The sequence below is a fragment of the Bubalus kerabau genome, chromosome 5 (genome assembly GCF_029407905.1).
Source record: "Bubalus kerabau isolate K-KA32 ecotype Philippines breed swamp buffalo chromosome 5, PCC_UOA_SB_1v2, whole genome shotgun sequence".
Taxonomy (NCBI): Eukaryota; Metazoa; Chordata; class Mammalia; order Artiodactyla; family Bovidae; genus Bubalus; species Bubalus kerabau.
The window spans coordinates 61,051,357-61,062,458 of NC_073628.1; the positions used below are offsets into that span (position 1 = coordinate 61,051,357).

At 36.8% G+C, this 11,102-nt stretch overlaps 1 long non-coding RNA gene across 1 annotated transcript; it reads right to left on the reverse strand.

The window, feature by feature from the left end:
• Window positions 1-9,980: 9,980 nt before the first annotated feature.
• On the reverse strand, window positions 9,981-10,885 carry LOC129652811 (uncharacterized). The gene is made up of 3 exons (XR_008714749.1): window positions 10,770-10,885; window positions 10,595-10,647; window positions 9,981-10,096 (listed from the first exon to the last, which is right to left on the reverse strand). It is a non-coding gene; the product is annotated as an uncharacterized LOC129652811 (long non-coding RNA).
• Window positions 10,886-11,102: the final 217 nt, after the last annotated feature.

An 11,102-nucleotide genomic window follows, 5' to 3' on the forward strand; every position in this document is an offset into this window, starting at 1 on the left:
GAACTAAAAAGCCTCTTGATGAAAGTGAAATAGGAGAGTGAAAAAGTTGGCTTAAAGCTTAACATTCAGAAAACGAAGATCATGGTATCTGGTCCCATCAGTTCATGGGAAATAGATGGGGAAACAGTGGAAACAGTGTCAGACTTTATTTTGGGGGACTCCAAAATCACTGCAGATGGTGATTGCAGCCATAAAATTAAAAGACACTTAACTCCTTGGAAGGAAAGTTATGACCAACATAGATAGCATATTAAAAAGCAGAGACATTACTTTGCCAATAAACGTCCATCTAGTCAAGGCTATGGTTTTTCCATGGTGATGTATGGATGTGAGAGTTAGAGTGTGAAGAAAGCTGAGCACTAAAAAATTGGTGCTTTGGAACTGTGGTGTTGGAGAAGACTCTTGAGAGTCCCTTGGACTTCAAGGAGATCCAACCAGTCCATCCTAAAGGAGATCAGTCCTGGGTGTTCGTTGGAAGGACTTATGCTGAGGCTGAAACTCCAATACTTTGGCCACCTCATGAGAAGAGTTGACTCATTGGAAAAGACCCTGATGATGGGAGGGATTGGAGGCAGGAGGAGAAGAGGATGATGGAGGATGAGATGGCTGGTTGGCATCACCGACTTGATGGACATAAGCTTGGTTAGACTCTGGGAGTTGGTGGTGAACAGGGAGGCCTGGTGTGCTGTGATTCATGGAGTCACAAAGAGTTGGACAGGACTGAGTGACTGAACTGAACTGAACTGATCCCCTTTTAACAGAAATGTTGATGTATGGCCAAACCAATACAGTATTGTCAAGTAATTAGCCTCCAATAAATTTATATTAAGAAAAGCAAAAAAAAAAAAAAGAAAGAAATTGATTTTTCATTCTTTCTTACTTTACTTTAGACCATACTTTTGTATTTATTTATTTAGTAGTGTAGTGATAGTGTAGTACCTGAAAACTTTAATCCTAGAACCAGGTTTCTTAGATTCAAATTCCAACTCTACCTTTTACTGCTTGGTGACATAGGTTAACTACCTAAAATATGTTTCAGTAACCTTATGGGCTTCCGCAGTAAGGAGCTCAAGTGCTAAAGAATTCACCTGCAATGCAGGAGACCTGGGTTTGATCCCTTGGTCTGAATGATCCCCTGGAGGAGAGAATGGCAACCCACTCCAGAATTCTTTCATGAATCCAGTGTACAGAGGTTTTAGTCCATGGGGTCACAAAGAGTTGGACAGAAATGAATGATTTTCACTTTTATCAGTGATCTTATGGATAAGATACACCTTACAGAGTTGTTACAGTAATTAAGCTTACATTTTTATGGAACATATAAATAACAATGAGTATCTTGCCTGTACTAAACTCTTTTGTTGTTTAATTGTATAAAATAAATTCATTTTTATCAGAGGGAAGGTATTTAGAATGTAATCAATTCCAAATTGATAGAGTAATGGTAATTATTTTAATTTTAAATGACTGTTTAGGAAAACTCATTCACATAATGATAGCAATCTTCAATTGCTATATCGATACCATATTCAGCTATTAGTACACTATTTAAATTATAATTCAGTAACTTCACAGCCATAGGTCTTTTCACAAACCTTCAATATTAGGAAGGGCAACCTAAGGTATTTTTAATTTTTGTTTTGTTTTAATGAAAGGGAGAAAGATATGTTTTAACCACCACTATTTTGTAATTTTGTTTGGTCATGACTATGACTTGATGAAACTGAGTTCAGTACAATAAACGAAGTTGCATGTTCAAGATTTTAATCCTATATTTATTGTTACCTATTCAATAAACTGAATTCTTAAAATTTCAATTCTCTCTAGAAGATGCCACAGCTAAGTATCTTAATTTCAATATATAAGCAGATTGTTATTGGTACTCTGATTCACATACCACAACTGAATAGCCTGTGGCCTGACCCTAGGAGGGTACAAAGTTCAGAGACTTAATTATTACAAAGAGTATGTCTTCTGTTTTAAGTTTCTAGTGGAGAGTAACTCTAAGTCACTTATGCAAGGAACTGACTTAAGTTTCATGACTTTGAAAAATGCTGCTACCTCCATTTAGGTTAAAGGTCTAATAGCTTTGACCATTTTGGGAGAACTGTCAGTAGTTATATGTCCTAAATTTGGCCGGTTTCATATGAGCATTGTTAAGACATTACAGGACTTCCACAGTATTCCAATGGTTAGGACTCTGGATTTTCACTACCCAGGCCCAGGGTTCAGTCTTTGGTCAGGAAACTAAGATCCTGAAAGCCTCAAGGTATGGAGAAAAGAAATAAAGGAAGAAAATCCCACCTCCCTTCCAAAATATTATTAAACCCCAGAACTAAGTTGTGCTTGTCATGAGCATCATGATTAAGAACTTTTCTATCTCATCAAAATTTTTGAGACCTGATGTGAGCAGACTTGGTGACTGGGGAATTCACTGATGTTCTGTGCTGATTTCTGAAAATAGCTGAAAATTCTGCAGCTTAGCTGGGCCCCAGTCTTCTCCTGGATAGCATATTCAAAAGCAGAGACATTACTTTGCCAACAAAGGTCCGTCTAGTCAAGGCTATGATTTTTCCAGTGGTCATGGATTGATGTGAGAGTTGGACTGTGAAGAAAGCTGAGCATAGAAGAATTGATGTTTTTGAACTGTGGTGTTGGAGAAGACTCTTGAGAGTCCCTTGGATTGCAAGGAGATCCAACCAGTCCATTCTAAAGGAGATCAGCCCTGGGTGTTCTTTGGAAGGAATGATGCTAAAGCTGAAACTCCAGTACTTTGGCCACCTCATGCGCAGAGTTTTCGCATTGGAAAAGACTCTAATTCTGGGAGGGATTGGGGGCAGGAGGAAAAGGGGACAACAGAGGATGAGATGGCTGAATGGCATCACCGACTCGATGGACGTGAGTGTGAGTGAGCTCCGGGACTTGGTGATGGACAGGGAGGCCTGGCCTGCTGTGATTCACGGGGTCGCAAAGGGTTGGATACGACTGAGCGAGTGAATTGAACTGAACTGAAGTCTTCTCCTGAGAGCCTGCTGCTAGCGGGAAGCACTGTTTCCCTCTTCTGCCAGCTCTGCCCCAGAAGAGACAGGTGAAGACTGGTGGGAAGGTGAGAGCTTCTGTGACTAACAGAGTGGGAACTGCCTCTTCCTCAACCTGGACCTCAGCAAATGAACTGGCGTCAAGGAGAAAAGACAAGTATATCTTTTCTTATTGCTTTTCTCCTCACTGCCTTCAACCCCAATGTGATACAGCATCATGCTTAAGATCAAAGGTATGAGATCAAGCCCTGAGTCTTTGGAGTGTGAGCACTGACTCCAAGACCCTACACTACCAGAGAACTAAACCTAGGGAGTGTCAAATTGTGAGAACTCACACAAAGGAAACCAATTGAGTACAAGACCCAGTATCACACAATCACCAGTAGCACCCTGTGCAGGATGCCTCATTCAAACAACAAACAAGACAAAAATACAAAGCTAATCATCAGCAGACAGGATTACCACCTCACTCAGCCCTGACCATCAGAGGGAAAAAAAGAAAACACTCAGTGCAAATCTCACCTGTAGGAAGCTTAGACAAACCACTGGACCAAACTTCAGAGGGCAGAAACCAAAAGGAAGAAATAATTCAACCTTGAAGCCTGGGAAAAGGAGACCTCAAACACAATAAGTTAAAAAAAAAAAAAAATTAAAAGGCAGAGGAGTATTGCACAAATGATGACCAATCAGGAAACAAAGAATTCCAAATAATTGAAGAGGAAATAGGCAAACTACCTGAAAAAGAATTCAGAAAATGATAGTAAAGATGATCAAAATCCTTGCCAACACAATGGAGAAAATGCAAGTATCAATTAACAAAGAGCCAGGAGAATTAAAGAATAAACATACAGAGACAAAAGGATTACTGAAATTAAAAATGCTGTAGAAGGAATCAATGGCAGAATATCTGAAGCAGAAGAATGGATCAATGAACTGGAAGATAAAATGGTGGAAATAATTGCTTGAAGAGCAGAATAAAGTAAAAAGAATGAAAAGAACTGAAGTTAGTCTCAGAGAACTCTGGAACAATATTAAATGCACCAACATTTTATTATAGGGGTCCAAGAAGAGAAGAGAAAAAGAAAGGATATGAGAAAATTTCTGAAGAGATTATAGTTGAAAATTTTCCCAACATGGAAAAGGAAATAGTCAATCAAGTCCACAAAGTGCAGACAGTCTCATCTGGATAAACCCAAGGAGAAACACACCAAGACACATACTAATCAAACTAACAAAGATTAAACACAAAGAAAGAATATTAAAAGCAGTAAGGGAAAAGCAACAAGTAACATACAAGGGAAACCCCATATGTTTAACAGCTGATCTTTGAGCAGAAGCTCTGCATGCCAAAGGAAGTGGCAGGATATATTTAAAATGCTGAAAGGGAAAAAAAAAAAAAATCTACAACCAAAATTACTCTACCCAGCAAGAATATCATTCAAAATTGATGGAAATTAAAATGCTTTTCAGACAAGTCAAAGTTAAGAGAATTCAGTACCACCAAACCAGCTTTCAACAAATGTTAAAGGAACTTATGTAGTTGGGAAATAAAAGTGAAGAAAAAGATCTACAAATGCAAACCACAAACAATTAAGAAAATGGCAGTAGAAATATAATATAAATAATTACTTTAAATATAAATGAATTAAATGCGTCAACCAAAATACACACACTGGATCAATGGATACAAAAACAAGACACATATATATTCTGTCTAAAAGAAACCCACTTCAGACCTAAAGACACATATAGACTGAAAGTGAGAGGATGGAAAAATACATTTCATGCAAATGGAAAGCAAAAGAAAGCTCAATTAGCAATCCTCATATCAGACAAAGTAGACCTTAAAGAATGTTACAAGAGATAAGGAAGGACACCACATAATGATCAAGGGACAGATTCAAGAGGAAGACGTACAATTGTAAATATCTATGCACCCAACATAGGAGCACCTCAATACATAAGACAAACACTAACAGACATAAAAAGAGAAATTGACAGAAACACAATAATAGTAGGAGACTTTAACATCCCACTTACACCAATAGACAGATCATCAAAACAGAAAATTAATAAGGAGACACAAGTCTTAAATGATACATTAGATGAGATGGATCTCATTGATATCCTCAGGACATTACATCCAAATGCAGAAGAATTCACCTTCTTCTCAAGTGCCTGTGGAGCATTCTCCAGGATAGGAAACCCAGGGTCACAAATCAAGCCTCAGTAAATTTAAGAAAATTGAAATTGTATCAAGCACCTTTTCCGACCACAACACTATGAGACTAGATATCAATTATGAGAAAAAATACTGTAAAAAACACAAACACATGGAGATTAAACAATATGCTTGTAAATAATGAACCAGTTACTGAAGAAAGCAAAAGGGAAATACAAAAATTCCTAGAAACAAATGACAATGAAAGCACAACTCAAAACCTATGGGATGCAGCAGTTCAAAGAAGAAAGTTTATGGAAATATGATCCTACCTCAAGAAACATCAAATAGACAACCTAAATTTATACCTAAAGAAACTGAAAAAGAAGAACAAAACCAATAACTAGAAGGAAAGAAATCACAAAGATCAGAGCAGAAATAAGTGAAAAAGAAATGAAACAATAATAAAGATTAATAGAAGTAAAATCTGTTTCTTTGAGAAGATAAACAAAATTGACAAACCTTTAGCCAGACTCATCAAGCATAAAAGAGAGAATAGTCAAATCAACAAAATTAAAAATGAAAAAGGAGAGCTTACAACAGACAATGCAGAAATACAAAGGATTATGAGACTATTATTAACAACTAAGGGACATATTTTTAGAAAAGTTCAATCTTCCAATACTGAACCAGGAAGAAATAGAAATTATGAACAATCCAATTATGAGCACTGCAATCAAAGCTGTGATCAAAAATCTACCCAAAAACCAAAAGCCCAGGACCAGATGGCTTCACAGGTGAATTCTATCAAACGTTCAGAGATGAACTAATGCCTAGTATTCTAAAACTCGTTCAGAAAACTGCAGAGGAAGGAACATTCCCAAACTCATCCTACAACGCTACTATCACTCTGATACCAAAACCAGACAGAGAAAACAAAACAAAACACTACATGCCAATATCAGTGGTGAACATAGATGTAAAAATCCTCAAAAAAAATTCTAGTAAAAAGAATTCAACGGCATATTAAAGAGCTCATACACCTTGATCAAGTTGGGTTTATTCCATGGATGCAAGGATTCTCAGTATATGCAAATCAATCAATGTGATACATTATGTTAACAAATTGAAGGTAAAAAACAATATGACAATCTCAATAGATGCACAAAAATCCTTTGAGAAAAGTTAGCACTCACGTATGATTACAAGTCTTCAAAAAATAGACATAGAAGGAACCTACCTCAACATCAGTTCAGTTCAGTCCAGTTCAGTCACTCAGTCATGTCTGACTCTTTGCGACCCCATGAATCTCAGCATGCCAGGCCTCCCTGTCCATCACCAAGTCCCGGAGTTCACTCAGACTCACGGGCATCGAGTCAGTGATGCCATCCAGCCATCTCATCCTCTGTCGTCCCCTTCTCCTCCTGACCCCAATCCCTCCCAGCATCAGAGTCTTTTCCAATGAGACAACCCTTCGCATGAGGTGGCCAAAGTACTGGAGTTCCAGCTTTAGCATCATTCCTTCCAAAGAAACCCCAGGGCCGATCTCCTTCAGAATGGACTGGTTGGATCTCCTTGCAGTCCAAGGGACTCTCAAATGTCTTCTCCAACACCACAGTTCCAAAGCATAAATTCTTTGGTGCTCAGCCTTCTTCACAGTCCAACCTCAACATAGCAAAGGCCAACATAGCAAAGGCCAACATGACAACAGCAAACATTATTCTCAATGGTGAAAACCTGAAAGCATTGCCCGTAAGATCAGGAACAAGACAAGGGTGTCCACTTTCACCACTATTATTCAACATAGTTTTGAAAGTCCTAGCTACAGCAATCAGAGAAGAAAAAGAAAGAAACACAATCCAGATTATAAAAAAAAAAAAAGAAGAAGAAGAAGAAATAAAGCTCTCACTGTTTGGCAGATGACATGATACTACATATAGAAAACCCTATAAATATTATCAGAAAATTACTAGAGATAATCAGTGATAGCAAAGTCACAGGATACAAAATAAACACACAATTCACTTGCATTTGTATATACTAACAATGAAATGTCAGAAAAATAAGAAATCAATCCCATTCACCATTGCAAAAAAAAAAAAAAAATTATCTAGGGATAAACTTACCTAAGGAGACAAAATAGCTGTATACAGAAAATTATAAGACACTGATGAAACAAATCCAAGATGACATAAATGGATCAAGAGATATTCTATATTCCTGGGTAGGAAGAATCAATATTGTGAAAATGACTATCCTACAGAATCAATGTGATCCCTATCAAATTATCAATGGCATTTTTCACAGAACTACAAGAAAATATTTCACAATTCATATGGAAACTCAAAAGACCCCAAATAGCCAAAGCAGTCTTGAGAAAGAAGAATGGAGCTGGAGGAATCAACCTTCCTGACTTCAGATTATACTACAAAGCTACAGTCATCAAGACAGTATGGTACTGGCACAAAAACAGAAATATAACCCAATGGAACACGATAGAAAGCCCAGAAATAAACCAATGCACCTATGGGTGCCTTATTTTTGGCAAAGGAGGTAAGAATATACAATGGAGCAAAGACAGCAACTTCAATAAGTGGTGTTGGGAAAACTGGAATGCTACATGTAAAAGAATGAAATTAGAACCTTTCCTAACACCATTCACAAAGCAAAACTCAAAATGGATTAAATACCTAAATGCAAGACCAGAAACTCTAAAACTCTTAGAGGAAAACATAGGTAGAACACTTGATGACATAAATCAAAAGAAGATCCTCTATGAACCATCTCCTAGATAATGGAAACAAATGCAAAAGTGAACAAGTGGGACCTGATTAAACTCAAAAACTTTTGCACAGGAAAGGACACTATAAGCAACATGAGAAGACAACCCTTAGAATGGAAGAAAATAGCAGCAAATGAAAGAACTGACAAAGGATTAATTTCCAAAATATACAAGCAACTCATACAACTCAATACTAGAAAAACAATCAACCAATGAAAAATTGGGGAAAAGACCTAAAGAGACATTACTCCAAAGAAGACATACAGATGGCTGACAAACACATGAAAAGATGCTCAACATCGCTCATAATTAGAGAAATGTAAAGCAAAATTACAATGAAATATCACCTCACACCAGTCAGAATGGCTGTCATCAAAAAGTCTGCAAACAGTAAATGCTGGAGAGGGTGTGGAGAAAACGGAATATTCTTGCACTGGTGGTAGGAATGCAAATTGATATAGCCACTATGGAAGATGGTATGGAGAATCATTGGAAAAGTAGGAATAAAACTATCATATGACCCAGCAATCCCAGTCCTAGTCATACACCCTGAGGAATCCAAAAATGAAACAGACACATGTACCCCAGTGTTTATTGCATCACTGTTGACAATAGCTAGAACATGGAAGCAACTTAGATGACCATCAACAGATGAATGGATAAAGAAGTTGTGGTACATATAAACAATATAATATTATCCAGCCATAAAAAGGAATGCATCTGAGTCATTTCTAATGAGATGGATGATACTAGAACCTTTTATACAGAGTGAAGGAAGTCAGAAAGAGAAAGCTAAATACTGTATACTAACACATGCATACGGGATCTAGAAAGATGATACCAAAGGATTTATTTACAGGGCATCAATAGAGAAACAGAGACACACACATATATATGTGTGTGTGTGTGTGTGTAAGGCATAAATGGCTTAACTTTTCCACACAATTTGTCCTGTAAATTGTCAGCCTTATCATTACACTGAGTAATGCTGTTTGTCTTCAGTAATGTTATTTTTGGTAATGGAGTGTGTGGCATGATTTTTCTCCAGCATTCAAGAGATAATCCCTTATAAACTTTCCATTCCTAAAAAGTTTTAATGAAGAGAGGATATTTTTTCAATTCTTATGTAATTTGATTGTACATTATAATTATTTATTATATTTTTGATACTATTTTATTAATCTGGGGAATTTCCAGGTACCTCACGGGAAAAAAATACCACTGGAAAGAAAAATATAATCAAATAAAAGTCCCTGTACTACTCTGTGCTCTTATCTTGGCAGTGGAAAGCACATTTCTAAGAAAAGACTTAATTTCAACAAGTCAAATATCTTCAAGGTAAATGTTGCCCTAAAACTTGCCTTGTTTTACAGCCATAGAAAAAGTAGATTTTTAAAAAAGCAGCCAAAATTTTTCTCTAATTGATCAGAGCCAAAGGGTTCATGATTCTTTTTTTTTTTTTTAATATTGAACTATTATAAAAAATAGAGTGAAACATACTTTTGTGGTTTGTAAGTCAAAGCCAGTCCTTAAATGATATTCAATTTATCATATTAAATTATAAAACCCTGTTTTTCAAACAATATTGAAAAAGAGAGATCAAGAAAAATTACCAACAACTTTTTGAGTATTTTCTTTTTTAAAATGATAAATGGTATTTTACTAAGTTTTTAACAAATTGTGTACAATTTAGAAATACTTGCCAAGTACACCATTCTTGAACCTTTTCTTATAATTGTAAATATTTAGATCACTTCACTATATTCCATAATGGCATTTTAAAGTTTATTTTCCATAAAGGAACAACTGTGAAAAAGATCAAACAGTATCAATTTTATGTTTTATTGCCTTCCAAAGCAATCTGTGGAATTATATAGCTAAAATTTTCACTTCTATTGCAAATGATCAATCACCTGAGACATATTAGAAGCTCTTAATATGACAGACAAAAGAAGACACAATTGGCCAATGAAATGACCAAAGATTTATTGATCTTATTTTTTTTAACATCTTTATTTGCACAACAACAGATATAAATCTTTGACTCTTTCATTAACTTTATACAATAAAGAATTATGGTCTTCCTAGTGGTCATGTACAGTTGTGAGAGCTGGCCTGTAACAAAGGCAGAGGAAGCAGAGGTCAAATTGCCAACATCCGTTTGATCTTTGATAAAGCAAGAGAGTTCCAGAAAAACATCTACTTCTGCTTTATTGACTATGTCAAAGCTTTTGCCTTTGTGGATCACAATTAGCTGTGGAAAATTCTGAAAGACATGGGAATACCAGACCACCTGACCGGGCTCCAGAGAACTCTGTATGCAGGTCAAGAAGCAACAATTAGAGCCAGACTTGGAAGAACAGACTGGTTCCAAACTGGGAAAGGAGTACATCAAGGCTGTATATAGTCACTCTACTTATTTAACTTCTATGCAGAGTACATCATGCGAAATGCTGGGATGGATGAAATGCAAGCTGGAATCAAGATTGCCGGGAGAAATATCAACAACCTCAGATAAGCAGATAACACCACCCTTATGGCAGAAAGCAAAGAACTAAAGAGTCTCTTGATGAAAGTGAAAGAGAAGAGTGGAAAAGCTGGCTTAAAACTCACCATTCAGAAAATGAAGATCATGGCATCCAGTCCCATCACTTCATGGCAAATAGCTGGGGAAACAATGGAAACAGTGACAGACTTTATTTTCTTGGGCTCCAAAATCACTGCAGATGGTGACTGCAGCCATGAAATTAAAAGATGCTTGCTCCTTCAAAGAAAAGCTATGACAAACCTAGACAGCATATTCAAAAGCAGAGCCATTACTTTGCCAACACAGGTCCATCTAGTCAAAGCTATGGTTCTTCCAGTAGTCATGTATGGATGTGAGAGCAGGACCATAAAGAAGTCTGAGCACCAAAACACTAATGCTTTTGAACTGTGGTGTTGGAGAAGACTCTTGAGAATCCCTTGGACTGCAAGGAGATCCAACCAGGCCATCCGAAAGGAAATCAGTCCTGAATATTCATTGGAAGGACTGATCCTGAAGCTGAAATTCTCATACTTTGGCCACCTGATGCAAATGAGTGACTCATTTGAAAATACCCTAATGCTGGGAAACATTAAA